General features: G+C 49.2%; 1 protein-coding gene across 1 annotated transcript in view; it reads right to left on the reverse strand.

The window, feature by feature from the left end:
- KIT (KIT proto-oncogene, receptor tyrosine kinase) overlaps window positions 1-18,092 on the reverse strand; it is a 111,304-nt gene that overhangs the window by 22,503 nt on the left and 70,709 nt on the right. The window lies entirely within an intron of this gene.

An 18,092-nucleotide genomic window follows, 5' to 3' on the forward strand; every position in this document is an offset into this window, starting at 1 on the left:
GCCGGAGTGGATAACAATAGCAGTCTCGGGGAACGAGAAACCCCCTATTCTTTCAGAGATTTTCTTTTGGGTCTGATGGGAAAAATAACTGGATCTCTTTTTATTAAAAGTCAGAACCTAAGAGTGAGATATGAAAGGGGTTTCAGAAAGCTAATGGGAAAATGGAATTTGAGTATCATGAGGAAAAAGGATGGGGCATTTCCACAAACTCTTTGAAGTGCCCCCTCCCCCCCCACCTCCCACCATGGACTTTAAGCTTTACATTTTCACCAGCTAAATATGGATGGAAAATTCAAAAAGAAAAACCAGCCCAAGAGTTTTCTTTGTACAGACACCGGGACTTAAGGACGATCACCAAAGAGATGGGCAGTCTCTGCAGGAAGGCTCGAATTTGTGATTTCTGCAAATAGAATAATCAATCCGCTGGTAGCACTGTGATTTTTCAAAAGTGATTTCTAACAGGAAAAGGAGACTGACTTAGGTTCAGTTTTAAATGGAAATGCGGTCGGAAGGATTCTAATTCATGGAGACTGCTTGTACGGTGGTGGCCTGTCTGTGGCTGTGATGTTTCCATTACCATGAGGGCCACCCACGGGGACAGGGCTCTGCACTGAGACTAGGAAGAAAAGTCTGGTGGTCTACTTTTAAAAGTGGCCAAAGTCCACTGGGTGACAGAACCCCCTGGTGCGGTGCTGAAGAGCAACTGCTGGGGCTGAAAGGGCTCCCACAGGAGATGCACAGGGGACGTGAGCTTGCCAATGACGGTGAAGGAGGTGAGGGCCCGGACACCCCCTTGGGCAGTGTGTACTGGCGCCTCATGAGCTGGAGCGGACTGTCAGGCTGCGAACGAGAATTCTCTGAGAAGGAGTCTGCTACGCTGCGGTGCGATCCCTGCTGCTGCAGGTACAGAGCCACCAGGGCCCCTTGGAGGGATACGGGGAGGCTGGCTCCAGCTCTCTCCTCCTCTTTGCCCTCTCCCAAACTTCCGCATCGCTGCCCCTGAACAGTCACAGCGCCCATCTCATCTCTCACGGGGCGCGATGCTGTGGGGACCCAGAGAGATGGATGGAGCCTATGAAAAACTAAGAAACTCTCGGCACGATGAAACAATCTATTCACTCAGGCATCACTAGGATTCCCTTAAGCCCCTTTTAGGCTTTACAAGAGTTATTCAGGAAGCACAGGGAGAAAAGCCATACTTCCTGATTCCGACTCTCACGACCCCGAGCCTGTTACAGAGTAGGGCAATTCAAGAGGTTTTCCTGGGAGGAAATCCTTATGGAACTAGATCATGAGGCCTTTCTGCCACCGAGCCCAGGATGGGTTTGAATCAAGTTTTTGGTCAAGCACAACCCATTTGTGCCACCCAGAAATTCCAAAGGCAGCTCCTCCCCACCACGTACATTGTCTCCCTCCTATTAACCCCTGGCATCCCGGCGGTACATGGAGTACACCCGACACCCCAGTGTGGATGCATTATGAAATATCAAAACACAGTGGCTTGCACTGAGGCACATGAAATGCACATATTGTTATGCATCCTGCCAGTCATCCTTTTTCCATCATAGTACCCACTCTCAGCCATATTTACCACTGTAAAGATTTTCTTCACTGATCCGAAGATCACTTTATGATAGGGTGAGGATCTATGCTTATGTCTGACCCAATGCACGGGGCATCGAGCCTCAACTACGCTGCAATAGGGAATAAAATACAATTAAGTGGTCAGAAGGGACGAGCAGACACGGGGGAGGTTTCCCCCCCAAAGAAAGACAACAGGGATAAACGATATCTTTATAGAACAACCTCTCAGCCCCTCCCCTCCTTGGAGGCAAACCAGGTTGGCAAGATCGGAGTGTCCACATGCATGGCACATCCACCTGCCACTCAACCTGGCCCTGCTGATGGGCAGGCCATTTGGCGACTACACCCCCCAACAGTAACACTCCAAAGCAATCTCAAGGTAGGGACATCCTTGAAAGTTTGGATCCCATGCCAGCTCTCACAAATAGAGCAGGAAGATGGGCCAGCATCTTGAGAAAGCATCCATCTGGCTCGTTTCGTTTAATTATCACAGGCAACTGGGGGACTGGGCCGAAAAGTAGGGCACCACACACACACAACCAATGAACCCTTAGCCGCGGAACACCATACGGCGGTGTCTCTGGCTTCGCGTCAGGTGTCACCTCCCGTTCGAAGCCATCCCCAGTTCTCCCAAGCCAAGTTGGTGGGTCTCTCCTCCCTATTCCAGCAGCACTTAAGAGCACCTGCCACTTGTATGCAGCATCTTGGTCTGCCTCTTCCATTAGACAGTCGGTTCTCAAGGACGCGAATCACATCTTACTGACCCTGCCTCTGGTCCTTAGCACAGAGCCTAACCCAGGGCAGGTACCTAAGAGCTGCCGAATGGTTAAGAGCCCCCCCCCACTCCTACACACACACACACACACACACACACACACACACACACACACACACACCCCGCCGCCACCACCACCCCAAACTCTCTGAGATCACAAAGGAATTAATTCAATGGTAAAATGCAGCTATAGAAAAAGAACCTGGGAGAACTGCTTCATGGTGGTCTGTGGGGGAGGGGGGTGTATGGGGTGTCAGGCCACATTCTGACAACGCAGGACAGGAAGACAATACGCACTGCTGACTGTGTGAGCCCCACCCCCCTGCTTAATACTGAGATGGTGGAGTGGAGGGGTCCACGCACTGGCAAAGGTAAAAGAATCGCACTCAAGTGGTGGCACAATGGTTCAGCGCTTGAGGCTGGGATGCGCCAGCCGTTCCTGGGCAGAAAGACACGGCGATTGGCTTCCATACAGATGACGCTGTCCAAGATGCAATTACGTTAGAGTTGTCATAGCTTGTCATTTTTATCTCCCTTCGGATCCGTTTTAAAGTTGTAATAGTTTCTGCCTTCCTGTTGATTTGGAGCTTTTCTGTTGTCTCTGGTCGTTGTCATTCGTTTTTGTTTGTTTGTTTGCTGGGTGGCTTCCTGATTGTGTTTTGTATGATTCTTGTGTATGTGAAATACCAGGCTCGGTGCTCTATGGAGACAGTCACTGGATTGGTCATTGCCTGGGGACGTGGCAGGGGAGGACTGAGGGAAACGGGGAGCTAACAGCTCGGAGTACGAGGCGAGACTGCTCTGAAATGGGCTGCGGTGATGAATGCACAAATCTTAAGATGTTTGAATGACTACACTGTATGATTTGTGAAGTATATGCCAATGAAATGATTTCCTTAAAAGATTACAGCCCAGAAAACTCCAAAAGGCAGTTCTACTCTGTGCAGTAAGAGCACTCTAAGTCAAAACCCATCAGACAGTGCCTGGAACTCACGCCAGGACAGGTAAGGGCCGCGCCTTGACCTTTCTTCATGCATCTTTCATAACTCCCGCAATGACGCAGGAGGGGAGTCCTTGTGGAAGTAAGAAGCAACAGGAAAGAGGCTGAACAGACACCTTAAGTTGGGAACAATGGTTATCTCCCCATAGTAGGGCTACACCTCCCTGTGGTAGGGCTACATCTCTCCATAGTAGGGCTACAGATTTTCTTAATCTTTACAATGAACACACACTTAATAATGGCCCTATAAAACCTTTTTTAAAAATTAGGAACAACTCAAAATTACACAATCAATTCCATTTGGAGGTGGTGACAGGGCTTGAAGAGCCAAGCCTTCTAGCGCAACACCTGGCCGCAGCTCTACAACAGCCGTGGCTGGTGAGTGGCACAAGCTGGCTGGCCTACTTGCTCTGTGTGCTGGTTAATGAGGAGGAAGCTTTTTCAGCCACTGTCCAGGTGGGTCATCACCTAAGGCTAGGTGAGCAGCTTTTGTCTCGCTGTGGGTCTGAGGTTGGCCACCAAACTCAGAGGGCCCTCAGCCTCCAGCACAGGCCTCTAGACTCACCATGGGTAGAGCTGAAATGCAAATTCCTGGACCCGGCCCCGCTAGAAATTCTGTAAAGTGACCCAGCAATCTAGGTTTTGTTTGTTTGTTTGTTTGCTTGTTTTAAAAGCATAATCAAGGAACCCCTGGTCAGGGCCAGGTCTAAGGTGAAGCCGGAGAAGCACTTGTGGTTGTGATAGTTGTTCGTTCCCATCAGGTCACCTCTTGACTCAGGGCAACTCCATTGTTTGTACAGAGTCAAGCAGCTACACAGGATGTTGGGAGGTCACCAGGCCTAGCTGCCAAGGCCCCTCTGAGTGGGCTCAAACTGCCAACCTCTGGGCTAGGAGCCCAGTACTTAAATCAGGTGCCCTGGTGGTGTGGTGCGGCTGCTCACCTCAAGGTCAGCAGTTGGAAGCCACCAGCTGCCCCAAGGGCGAAAGATGAGGCTTTCTACTCCCTTTCAGAGTGACAGTCTCAGAAACCTGCAGGGGTAGTTCAGACTTCAGCCCTCAAGGGCACTGACTCTGGCTTTTGGCGTTTTCAAGTGCTTAGCCCTCGGGGCTAACCAAGGGCTCCCCAAGGCATAGCACCTACTGTGTAATCTGGACTCACAGTGACCTTGTAAGAGGGCGGAATGGTGCTCTTGGGCTTCTAAAGCTGAAGTCCCTACGGAAACCAACTGCCACAACTTTCGCCCTCCTTGGCAGCTTAATAGCCTCACCACTGCGCCCACCGGTGCACCAGGGACGCACAGAGTGTGACATTTAAGGAAGCTCTTGCATTCACAGTCTTGCAAGTACAATGCTGGCCCCAGCTAGTCAGCACGTCCTTAAATGTTACACCGAAGTCCTGAATCCTGACCCTGGAATGCAGGTGATAAGAAGCCGCTTTCTCAAAAGCTGTCACCCAGTGCCATCTGAGCGGCCCCGTGGAAAGTGGCACAGTGGAAGAGTGTAATGCACAGAGAATGAGCTCAGTATAAATCTGACTCGTACGGGGGAAAGAATTAAGGAAAAGAAAATCTGGGCTCATGGGCCTTTTTTACGAGCCTCCATGCACGGGCGTCAGGCATTAAATATACATTTTGCTTTTAAAGATCCATCAGCGCTCTGCCATTCAACAGGTTAAACCTGAGCTGCGGTTTCTCAGCCATTCTGCAAGCAGCAGTCCACCCAATGACAAATTCCCTAATTCCTCGCCAAGTTGGCGGGGGAGATAAGCCTAAGAGATGTCTACGTTATGTATTTCCTGTGGAGATAAAAAGAGCCAGGTCTGCTCCTTTCAAACACAGGATGGCCTGGAATCACTCTGGGGGCCCAGCTCCCCGAGCCCCGGGAATCCGAGGAGTCGCTGTCTCTGCAGTCAGACATGCTAACCAGTTGCTGGTTTGCCCTGCAGACGTGTGATCCTGAAAAGATTCCTTTCCCCCATCTCCAGGTCCCTGTGGACGGTCAGAGCAGATGGAAGTGTGGACAGCACACACCGCAGAGGAAACAAAGGCTGGAGGAAGAAGCGGGGAGATGCCCGCCCCAGTGGGTGGGAGGTGAGCCTTGGGTTCCTTCTTCTGAGCATAGGGGTACATGTTCCAGTGCAGAGCTTCTCCCTGCTCACCACGTTCACACTCCCTGGAAAAGGTGGGCACCTGTGCCACCCACTTGACCGTGGAGGACCCACACCAGCAGGACGGAAGAGCACAGACTTCAGTCTCCAGCTAACCGAGGCTGAAAGAAGAAGGATCAGATGGATGACTGTCTCCACTGTGTTCCCTGTGCCGCTATTGAATGGGGATGCAGGAACCCTGTGTAGCAACTGCAGCACTGCCTTGACTTGAAACCAAATTGCCAAGAGGAGTTTGAAAAACGTGTTTTTCTTAACTCAAAAGGCACACGGCCATCGAGTCATTTCTACCTCAGAGGGACCCTCCAGGGCAGGACAGAACTGTCCCTCTGTGTTTCTGAGACTGTATGACCCTTGCTGGGAGTAGACGTTTCGTCTTTTGCCTGAGGAGCAGCTGGGGGTTTTGAACTACTGGCCTTGCGCAGTGAGCAGCGCGAAGCTTAACCCACAGTGCCACCAAGCCTCATGATATTCTGTCTTACCCACCCTGTAAAGACACCCAGCTACTTCCCATGGGTTACTTTATGAGAGGTCCCTTTGGCAGCGGAAACTACACCCTCAAAGGCCTGTCGATGGTAGTCTGGGCTGACCATCACGTTTGCCCGAGGCCAGTTCAGTGGTGACATATGTAGCCCTTACCACCCAGTTGACTCTGATGTACAGCAACCCTGAAAGACTTCCGAAGCTCGTGAAGCCTCACAGGGGCATACCGCCTCATCTCGCTCCCTGACAGGGGCTGGTGGGCTTGAACTAGCCACCTTTCAGCCAGGGGTTCAACTCTTACCCCACGTGGCCAGCAGGGCTGTATATATCTAGATGTCTCACACTGGCTAGCGCACACTTGAGTTCTATATGGATAAAGACACACCCTCCACATGGATTAAAACATACATGTTTTAAAATCCACGCACGTCTGTGTGCTCTCTCCTTCTCAGTGGCTTACGCTCCTCCTTTTTCATTTCTCTCCTGTGCTACATTCAGATTTCCTGTGTGCTGGAGTTCCTACCACTTTTACCGTGACAGTCCCCATTCCGAGCCACCATGCCACCAGCTCACAGAACCTTTTCTCAAACAAAAACCTCAAAATGAGAAGCTACCATTTCTGGGGATATCCTCCTTCTAGATCCATCACTTCTAAAAACAGCGTTTCCATCTCTCTAGCCCTTCCCCCAAGACTTCTGTGCTCTGTGAGTTACGTCACCCCAAATGGCAGTATGGGCTTCCTGGGGGTGGGGTGGGGGGGAGACAGGTCCACTTTTCTGACTTTGGGGAATAAAACCAAGTCTGAGAGGGGCAGGATCGGACTGTAGGGTGCACGGGCCAACGTTTCCCAAGGAGATTTTCCTGGGACAGCCCTTGCTCCGCTCTCAGAACAAGCAGGTGCATTGTCCGGAGCGGGAATGCCTGGGCGCGATCATCCTGGCTTTCCACCCCAGTGCTGTTTTCCATGGTGTGAACGCTTCTTCCTAATGAGCTCCCACGCCCATCCTGGTCCCTGGAGAAACTCTATCAAGTTGACTACTTTTAAGATGCCCAGAAGATAACCGCCATGTACACTGACCTCCTGACTCGACCCGGCCACCGCAGGTGCCCTTGGAAGCTGAGACACATCTTGAACATATTTTGTTTGCAGTGAACTTGCGCATGTATGAACTGGAACCGCAATAGACATACTCCTTCCCTGAGCCCGTCCTGCAGGCCCTTCGCTCGGTCAGCTTTACCAGAGAAAGCAAGACGACCCCTCACCAGGGAGTCGGGGTAATGCTGTGGGCAGGCATCAATGGGACAACGATCGACGACCAGTGATTTGTTGAAACAAAACACAGAGCACGACTGAAGAGGAAATTTCCATGAGAGAAGTTTCCACTCATAGAAAAGGCTATTTTTAGAAATGTACGCTGTCAATTCAAGCAGAAGTGTATATGGTTACAGCCTAACCCGACAATCATAAAATAAAAGTCCCCAAGCCAAACTTACTGCCATGGAGTGGATTCTGGCTCGTCGTGACGCTAGCAGTCAGGGTAGGAGTGCTTTGGTGGGCTTTCAAGGTGGGAACTATTCTTGGGGGCAGAAAGCCTCATCTCTCTCCAGCTGAGTGGCCGGTGATTGTGAACTGCTGGCCTTGTGGTTAGCAGCCAAATGCTTCACCACGACACCACCAGATCGCCCAAATTAGTAGCACAGCCCCAGCGGACAAACTTTCCTATGAGGTCGTTAGAGAAGAGATTATACTGGAGGGAGGCACAGCGTGCCTCTTTAGAGCAGTCACAGACAGCTCTTACATGTCTTCAGATGAGAAGACAAGCAAGCCCAACTTCAAAATTAGGTTGCATGCTAGTTTTCTTTTCCAGTGGGGTTCTCAGTGATGGTCCTCAGATGCCCAGAGATCCTCTGCAAAAGCAGCAAGCGGTCTTACAGTGGCATGGCAAAAACAATGCTCCCAAAGCAGTTTGAGAACAAAACTCATTTCGAGTTCAGGAGAAGTGGGCATCGCCGAGTTCAACCACTGTCAGATACTCCGAAGCCAAAGCAAACCCACAGCTATCTAGTCAGAGGTGACTCAAGACAGCCCAACCGGACAGAACCGCCCCATTGGCGCTGAGGCTGTACAGCTTTACAGAAGCAGATGCTCAATATCATTCCAACTATGGGTCTTTCCATTAGCAGCCTCATCCGCTAACTATAGCATGGCCAGAGCACCCTGCACGAACACACGGTGCCTAGGGGCGCGGGACCCCCTGCCACCCAGTGCGTTCTAACCACAGCGACCCTCCGGACAGGATGGACTGCTCCCGTGGGTCTCCGAGAGAGGAAAATCTCTCTCCCTTGGCGATTTCAAACTACCGACCTGGTCTCGTGGTTGGCAGCCCAACGCATGGCCCACCGTGCCATGTAGAGACAAGCAACTATTGTCCACCCAACCACCCCACTACAATGGGGAAGTTGTCACTTAACTCAGAACTCTCCTAAAAGAGCCAGTACGGAGCACCTTGTATGCTATTGGTTCAGGATACGGGAGGTTGAAAAAGCGGCTTGTGACACGGTCTTTGGGCGAGGGGGGACGGTCACTCATGTGAGATGACCAGATAATGACACACTTCAACTGTCCAGTGAGCTTCTTTCACATGAGAGTCACAGGCTTTCACACTCCAAGGTGTCTCAAACCTTTCTCAACAAGGGCTGAAGAAAGGAGGAAGAACCTAGGAGATGGGGTATAAATAACGCTGCTGGATGAGGGTGGGAGAAGACTGCCAGTCCAGCCCGATGAAACACCAAAACCCCGGGCGACGAGGCAACTCAGCCTCATCTCCATGGATAACAAAATTCTAAAAACTAGTGGAGAAGACTGGCTGCAATAAGGGATGTAGGGGGAATTATAATCAGCGAGGAGACCTAGTGTTATCATGGGGTGTGCTTCGGGCTGCTAACTGCAAGGCCGGCGGGTCTAACTCACCAGCTGCTCTGTCTGTGGCAGAGGAGACGTTCTGCTCTTCCAAGAGTTACCACCGCCTCGGAGACTCACAGGGTCAGTCCACCACCACCACCAAAGACAGGGCTGGCTCAAACCCAGCCAGAGAACGCTCGGGAAGTATGGCCTGGGGACAGGTCACTCAGCCTTAATAAGCTGGTGAAGCAGTGCTACTCTGCACCAGCAGGGTCACTGCCAATCGGAACACCGCGAGGCAACGCCCCCTGGCACAGAGCAGCTGCTATTCTGCTGACGGGGGTGGCAAGGTGCTGTTGGGCACGCTTTTGAGTTTGACTCTTAACACATTAAAGAACAGATATTATTTTTTAACCAACTTAACCAGGTGACCGTGTATTTTTTCGGCTGTTAGGGCTTTTGTGGGGTTTTTTTTTTGCATTAAACCATAAATGGATTTATATCTCATCAACTTTTTATCATATTTATTTACAACATGAGGACAATCGAGTTTGATACATTCACTACTGATGTAAACACCTAAACAGACGAAGCAGTTAAATATGTCCTAGCAGATGGCATCTGAAGACAGCGTGTAGAAATCACGAGTTATCTCGTGATCTGTCCGTAACAGATGGTGCGGGAAACACTAGTAAACTCGGGATCCGTCCGCAATGTGCAAGAGGAAACCGATTACAAGGATCTACACGTGACCTCCTCCCTGGGGGACGGACAGCAGAAAAGGGGGTGAAGTGAGATGTCGGACAGGGCAAGATATGACAAAATAATAATTTATAAATTATCAAGGGCTCATGAGGGAGGGGGCAGCGGGGAGGGAGGGGAAAAAGAGGACCTGATGCAAAGGGCTTAAGTGGAGAGCAAATGCTTTGAAAATTATGAGGGCAAAGAATGTACAGATGTGCTATACACAATTGATGTATGTATGGATTGTGATAAGAGTTGTATGAGCCCCTAATAAAATGTTTTAAAAAAAAGAAGTAAGGATGGCAGGTGCCGGCCCCCATCCCAACTACTACGTGGAACCCTGCCCCTTCCCACACCCCCAGAAGAATTTATTTCAAAGGACGGCACTGAATCTGCAGCTCCGGGAGTAAAAAAAAAAAAAAAAATGGAAGTCCAAACATACCAGCCACCCCACAAGAAAAAGATACAGCTATGTGCTCCTGTAAACATTACAGCTGGAAATCCTTGTGTGTGTGTGTGTGTGTGTGTGTGTGTGTGTGTGTGTGTGTGTGTGTGTAAATAGAGATAGTGTCATTATGAGCCAGAATCACCTCAATGACAGTGGGTTTTGGCTTGGAAGCAGCAAGCTCTCAGAAGTCAGGGAATAAATGAAAAATGAAGCCTACTTAACACAAGGTTTATTTAAAGGTTAAGAAATTTCACACATTTAAAGGAGCGCACCTCTAAGAGAGGAAAAACAAAAACCAAACAAACAAAAGCGCTAACAGGCGCTGCCTCCCAAGTAAAATCAATCCACGGTGCTGCTGCTGTCACTGTTCGGTGGCATCAAGTTGGTCCCTGATTCGGGGATATAACTACAACAGAAGGAAACACTGCCCAGTCCGACGCCAGCCATCACAAGGCCCTTTTTCTGCCCAAGCCCATTGTTGCAGCCACGGTGTCAACCCGTCCGTCTTCCTCTTTTTCCCTTTACCAAGCATGATTTCCTCTGGAGACTGGTCTCTCCTGAATACATGTCCAACGTGTGTTAGCCCAAACCAGACAAGCTCACTGTCATAGATTCTGACTCCCAGTGACCTCCCAGGACAGGATCGACTGCCCTGTGGGTTTCTGCGGCTGTCCATCTTTATGGGAACAGAAAGCCTCGCCTTTCTCCTGAGAAGAGACTGGATTTGAACTGTTGAGCTTGCCCCTGGCAGCCCGACTGATAACTCGGCCCTCCACCAAGCAGGGCACCTAACTGTTTTTATTTCCTAGTCCCTAAGAGGAGGATCGCTTGGGCAGCCAAGTGTTTGATTGGAAGCCTCATAGGCTAAGATGAGGAAGGATGTGTCCATTTTACATCCAGACCAAGTTCTAGTACTGTTGCTCTCTTGTTCTGTAAAGATCTTCCTGAAGGTACAGAAGTCCAAAGAAGACCCAAAGTTGAGCAGTCTTGGACAGGAAGCCCAGCAAACAGAGCTAGGTAGCAGCTACCCCTGAGGCTCCCAGCCAGGTGTGTGACCCAGAAGGCTGGCAGGCAGTCACAGGCCTACGCTCAACTTTAGCAAAGGCAAGGTCGCCCCTGGGCCTCGCTTGCAAGAGGCTGCATGTATAGTGACTTTGGTTTAGAATCGCTGTCACCACCCAGACCCAAATTTAATGGGAGCCATAAACACATGAAATATCACCCCACCTTTACAAAGGTGGTCAGAGGAAATTTCTCATCAAAAGGCTTCATTCGGGGTGATGTATTACTTGGGGCTGATTCCAAAATACTGTCTAGTCAATGAATAATTGCTAATCCAGACCTGATGTCAATTTTCTGATGCAGTGACTCAGAAATAATGCAGTATTTAGCATTTCCTTAAATTGTTTCGCAAGCCCCATGAACACCCTGCCGTAAACAGAGCTAAAATTGGTGAGTTTGTGAGTTAATCTGGTGCCATTCGGGGCAGTCTCTTCAGTCCTCAGTGTAGCTTAGCTTACTGAATGTGTTCTGCGTAAGTGCAGAGTCCCTGCTGGTGGTAGAAATGGTTAAGTAGCTCCAATGCCATGGGGTAGGTTGGCGGTTCGGGTCTACCCAGAGGCCCAGAAAGGATAGCCTAGTGATCTGCTTCCAGAAAATCGGCCACTGAAAAGGTCATGGGTCACAGATCCATTCCGTACACATCAGGGTCCCCTTGAGCGGGAATCATTTGACAGTCACTGGTACTTTAGCCCAAGGATGAAAGGAGAGTTGGTGTGCAGAATATAACTCATTGCTAAGATTTGAATGTGATGCCATGCCCTCAGACAGCCTTTGACAGGCCAGAGTATCGTTAAAAGGTCTATCTTTATGACTAGGGAGAGAGATCTATCTTTGATCACCAAACCAAAAAACCAAACTCACTACCATCAAGTCAATTCTGACTCATAACGAATCTATAGGACAGGCTAGAAATGCCCCTGTGGGTTACCAAAACCTCTGTACAGGAATAGAAAGTCTCGTCTTTTTCCCACAGAGCGGCTAGTGGTTTTGAACAGCTGACCTTGTGGTTGGCAGCCCAGAGCACAACCACTACACCATGGGGTCTCCTCATCTATGATTAGAGATTTTCAATTCATAGTAAATGCTAATCAAAAACTACTTTCAGATAATGTTCCCAAAGATCGTTTTAAGGCTACTGGCATTTTTAAAAAATCATCCTGGTGATTTATCATCATTAATTTCTTCTCATAATTATGCAAGTCATTTTAGGATTCACATGGGATATCTGACATTATAAGCCAAAATAAACTTCCAAAATGATTACTTTACTGATTACCATTTAAATGTACCAGAAACTTTGATATTTCTTCAAGAGATACTGAATGAATACAGAGAAAAACTGAGCAGATTAGGATTAAAGTGCACATGGAAAGAGGAAATCATCTATTCTAATCATCTATTCTATATCACCAAGTCGCCAAGCTATCTAGAGTCTTAATGACTTCACTTTTTCTAAAATTTCCTGGAGTGTTGGGGCAGACAAACACTGAGAAAGCCCTCTGGGGGGTCAAGCTCCGCTCTCTGAAGAGCTCTTCTCACCCTCCCGATTTTGACATACAGGGGACCAAATCACGTTCACCAAAGGACCTCAAGGTCTTTGAATCAAAGATCTCATTTCTGTATCCATCTTAATTAAGAAATTCCCACCAGATTTTCACTGAAAATTCTGTTCAAAGATGGCCAACAGGTTATGCCTCTTGTCTATTAAAAGCCACCTTCCATGTCTGAGCCAACTGAGTAACTCCATGGAAACCATGGCTTGGTTAAAAAGAAAAACAAAACCAAAAGCCCCAAACTTGTTGCTGTCCATTTTCCTCCTTCGTAGGGACCCCACAGAGTAGAGTGAGACTCCCCAGAGGGTTTCCAAGGCTGTAAATCTATGCAGAAGTACACAATCTCATCTTTCTCCCTGACAGTGTCTAGTGGCTTCAAACTACTGACCTTTTAGTTACCAGACAAGCATTTAACTACCCCAGGCTTCCTTCCTATGGCTTAGATAGAGATGCTTAAAAAAAAAACATTCCCCCACCCCTGCATACACGTATTTAATTGTTCTTACAACACATGGTCAAAGCACAGTATGTTTTAAAAGCCTGCCGCGTAAGCGGTAAAAGCACTCAGGCACATACACTCAGCCATTCCCTAAACTCAATAAATCAACACTGTGGGATTTTCAAAACAGATGGATTTTTTCAGACACCACATCTAACCACTGGCAAATCAGAATGTTCCACCAACATTTCTCACCTCGGAATCTGTAAGCACGGATGCACCAATGTCATTGAGTAAAAATAAAGCACACCGCACGGACTCGATACCTTTATCATTCCAACTTTTAGCCATTCTGCTTCTTCAGGAGCATGGATTCTTGTCGCCCTGGAGGCTAAGCTAACATACAGGATAAGCCTCACTGCCAATCTGTTGATGTAGTTGAGTCCGCTGACTTGAGGCACCAAAACCGACACAACCCCCCAACGTTGAAAACCTCTTTCAGCTTGTGGTAATAAATTTGGACATAAATAATCTTGTTAATGAAATTCGTTTTACCACTAATAAAACCACAACCAAACCAGTACATTAGCTAACCCTTCAGGAAGGTGTGTTGGATTAGGTTCTCTGTAAAAGCAACATTGAGGAGGCGTGTATGTGTTGTATATAGAAAGATATTTATATCAAGAAATGCCCTACACAGTTGTAGAATAGGTAAGGCTGGTCAAGTCAGGCTCCTCTTGATTCATGAAAACTGATGAACAGGAAGCAGGATGACAAAGCAGAGACAGTAGGGGGCACAGGCTGGTAGATGCAGAATTCCAAAGGTGATCGAATGAATCCACTGTTGGCAGTCTCTGGCAGTCTGCTGACAGCTCCTGGGATCGGCAACAGGAGATGGAGGGAGGGCCCAGATGCAAGCTCCAGTTCCGGCAGAAGACAAGGGCCAAAGAGGAGTCCACTGTTCGGTCTGCCCCTCTTATAACAAAAGGCTGATGACACCAAGTAGATGTTATCGCTTTGACCCAATTGCTAGGTTGGGCTCTGCCCTTGCCTTTACCCAGGAGTCTAGTTGGGTTGGGGCCGTAATCCCTCCCTAACCACCACAGATAAGCAGCCCTTTTGTTTGCAGCAGACTGATGCCAACCAGTGTACAAAAATACTTCCTGAAGAGCTTATCTCCAAAAGGCAAAACAAAAAGCCCATTTGTCATCGATCTGGCTCCTGGGGCCTCATGAGTAAGAGCCAGAGGTTTTGATGGCCATTTGTTCAGTCGATAAAGCCCTCTCCATAGACTTGAGTTTGTCCATTCACGTTAACTGGCTGCACCAGTTAGGGACTCCCTGTGAGATCAGGAACTACATTATCCTCAGCCGTGGCCCCAGTGCCCTGAATCAGGAACCGGAAGACCAGTGAGACTGGTAAGTAAAATGGTAGCAACCAAAGAAAAGTTGGGCTATTTCTGAGACTTTTCGAGGTCGATGACTCATGTCTAATTGGCAAACCACACAGTGGCAACGGAAGCATGAAAGAGACCAGAAGTATCATAAGTAGGTTTGGTGTTACTCAGAGCAGTAACCCCCACCCCCATCCCCAGTCCCCACAGACTCCTCTTGTACCAGACCGGATCGCATTCTTCTTGTTGTTCATCAGTTCCAACACATGGCGACCCTCCGATGTGTGAACCTATTCGTACAACAGAATGAAACCCTGCTCAGTCGGGCCGTCCTCACAACTGTTGCATTGCTTCCAATCCATCGTTGCAGCCACTGTGTCCATCCATCTGCTTCAGTGTTCTGCTTTCCTTCGCAGGTGGTCCTTTCCCAGGGACGGGCCTCTCTTGAAAACAAGTCCACCGGGAGCGAAGTCTTGCCATCCTCGCTCTCCGCATCATTCTCCCGGTGGTCCACGGAACTCTCGTATCCTTCCCCAAGCACCGCAGCCCAATGGCGTCATCTCGTCTCCAGGCTTCATTCTCTGTTATCCAGCTTTCCCAGGCATAGTCCATGGAATCTGAGAATCCATAGTAATTTTATGTGATAGAACATAAATTGTTTAAATGTGGTATTTCTTTCCTTTCTTGTTGTTTTAGTAAATGTGGTATTTCTTTAGTGACAGTCAGCTCTCTGTAGGTGCAGGTTCCAGATTCCATCAACCACAGATCAAAACATTAATTAAAAAAAAATACAGAAAGTTCTGTCAGGGTCACCTAGGGGTCTGAATGAACCCATCATGCCAAACAACCTCACATGAGCCATTCCACTGGTCGGCCAATGGATTCATCCCAACATTACCTCCTGTGCTAATGGGGCGTACTAGCCTTGAATGACTACACCAATCGGTGGGAGCGAGGGGAAAGCAGGATTGGGGCTGAGGCGAGCCAATGCGTCCCACAACCCAGCCCCTTTAAAATTCAGTGTGGTATCCCAACATGAGGTCTTCCTCAAATCTAAAGGGGACCCGAATCATGACTCTAAAGTGCATTTTACTTATTAAATCTTTGCTCCGCTGTCTTGCATGAGTGGCTCCCTTCGCTATGGCAGCAAATCACTCAGGAGAAACCTGCTAGCTCCTCCCCAGGAAGAACCGCCTGGTGATGTCAGTTCCAAAGGGCAAACCTTGAACTTGCCGCCTGCAGTGCTATCGACAGTCAGACCCTGCTATGGCCTCCACCTCTCATAGGCCCTAGTCTCACTCCAGCCCTCCTTGGACATCCACATGGTGTTTTCTTTCCCTACTTGTAACGCGTGCACTGGTGGGGGGGGGAAGGGGACCCCAAAAGCAATGAGGTGGTCAAAGCACTCTCTCAAAGACTGGAGGTCAGGGGCATAAAGCACAGTTTACAGGACACGTGCCCTATGTTTGGCATGGAAGTCATCTAGAAATTAAAATATCCCGGAAAGAAGATGCGTGTACATTACGAGCCAATGAGGTGCCGTTATTTGATCTCAGGGATCAGCTACAGGTTTGGGTATCCAGAGGTCCTGGAACTTATCCCTACCCCATACCGTGGGAGAGACTGCAGGCAAACACTAAGAACTGTTGTAGAAAATTCTTCCACATTGAATGACATGATTAGTTGTGACGTGATTCGTCACTTTCCTTTTTCTCCTTCTTTTCCTGTAATTACTACTTCATCTTCAAAAGCGCTATTGATACCGGTTCACAAATACTAATGAGCTCGCAAGGACTAATTACCACGGCACAGGTGTAGCTAAGGCAGCAGAGCGCGCCCGACAAAGTCAGCGCCGTCAAACCACCCACAGCATCACCAACAAAGACCCAGCGCAGCGCGGAGGAGCCCCTGTGACCCGACGCCAGCATTGCCTATGTGATTGGGTATAAACGGCAACTCTGACCAAATGCCTCGGAAAGCTCACAAGGTCCATGGGAACGCAGTTTCCCTCGTTCGGGGCCTCGGCACATGCGAGTTAGCCTTCCATAAAATGTGCTGGCCCTTCTAACTCACTCCAGGGGTGTTTTATTAAAAATAACCGATTTCTTCGGAAACTAAACAGGTGTTGGCATCACCCACTCTGACAGTGCCCCACCGCGTTCAGAGACTGCGGTGAAGGATGGATCTGAGAGCCCCTGAAGTCTTGAGGCCGGGAGAAGAGAGAGGCTTCTCTAACCTCAACCAAGCTTACTGCCAGCAAGTTGGTGCTGACTCCTGGTGCCCTGGATATACAATGCCTTTCTTTCTCGGAGCAACTGGTGGTTTCGAACCGCTGACCCCACAGTTAGCAACCCGAGGAGTAACCACCAGACTACCAGGGCTCCTTCTAGGCACACACATGGAAGCCAAAAGTTGCTGCCTGCTTGCCGTGTAGACTTCATGCTAGGCTGGGTGTCTGCAGAGCACTGGGCTCCACTGGGTTTTCTGTGGCTGGCTGGTTTCTGAGAGGTCGATTGCCAGGCTATTGCCTCCTGTCTTGGGAGGCGTCTCTGAGAGGACTGGAAACTCCAGCCTTGTGGGTTGGCAGCCATGTGCGTTAATGGTTTGTACCAATTGGGGGACACAAGGCTCCCAATGCTACAGAATTCCCTTCAGCTCAGCTTTCCAAACAAGGAGGGTCTGGGGAGGAGGCCAGGCCATAACTTGCTGGGACAGTTTGCTCTACCAGCGTGAAGAGAGGAAACTGAGGAACAGCTTGTGGAATCTGTACGTGGATGTAAACGTACTCAAGACGTCACTGACGCTAATGATCACAATCCAGGCTGATGTTCGTTCTTTCTTCTTTTCCAGAAAGGAGGGCAGGGCCACGGGTACAGCGGTTCCCGGCTTCTTTCCTCTGCTGCTGTCTTAATCCCCTCCTGGAGGGGGCCAGCGAAGAGAAGACGCATCCCACAAACTACCTGTCTGCCCACTGAAAACCAAATTTACTTCCACTGTGACCCCACAGGGCAGGATAGACCTGGCCCGGTGCAGTTGCCAGGCTGTAAATCTTTCCGGGACCAGAAGCCTCCTTCTTCCCCTGAAGAAGGGCTGGTGAGTTAGCACCGATGTTCTGACGGGTCGCAGCCCAGCTTCTAAGCACAGCACTCCCATTTCCTGACCTCAGGCCATCGAGTCGATTCCAACTCATCGAGCACCGGGTAGAACTGCCCTTTAGGGTTTATAGAGACTTTTACATCTCTTTTAGGGCAGACAGGATCATCGCTCTCCCATGGGTTGAGTTCGAATCACTGACCTTGTGGTTAGCAGTTCAGTGCTTAAACCTCTCTGTCACCAGGGCTCCTTCTTGGTTTTCCAAGCCACTTGCTTTGACTGGATTTTATCGGAAGTGTTAGAGCCCAAGTTCAGCAGTTCAAACCCACCAGCCACTCGGAGGGAGAAAAAGGAAGCTCTCTGCTCCGGTAAAGGTTTAGTTTCCAGCGCCTCAGACACGCTATAGGGTACAATGAGTCGGCATCCCCAGGGCAGCAGTGGCCTTATTGTTC

The sequence above is a fragment of the Tenrec ecaudatus genome, chromosome 3, assembly GCF_050624435.1.
Source record: "Tenrec ecaudatus isolate mTenEca1 chromosome 3, mTenEca1.hap1, whole genome shotgun sequence".
In the NCBI taxonomy this organism is placed as follows: Eukaryota; Metazoa; Chordata; class Mammalia; order Afrosoricida; family Tenrecidae; genus Tenrec; species Tenrec ecaudatus.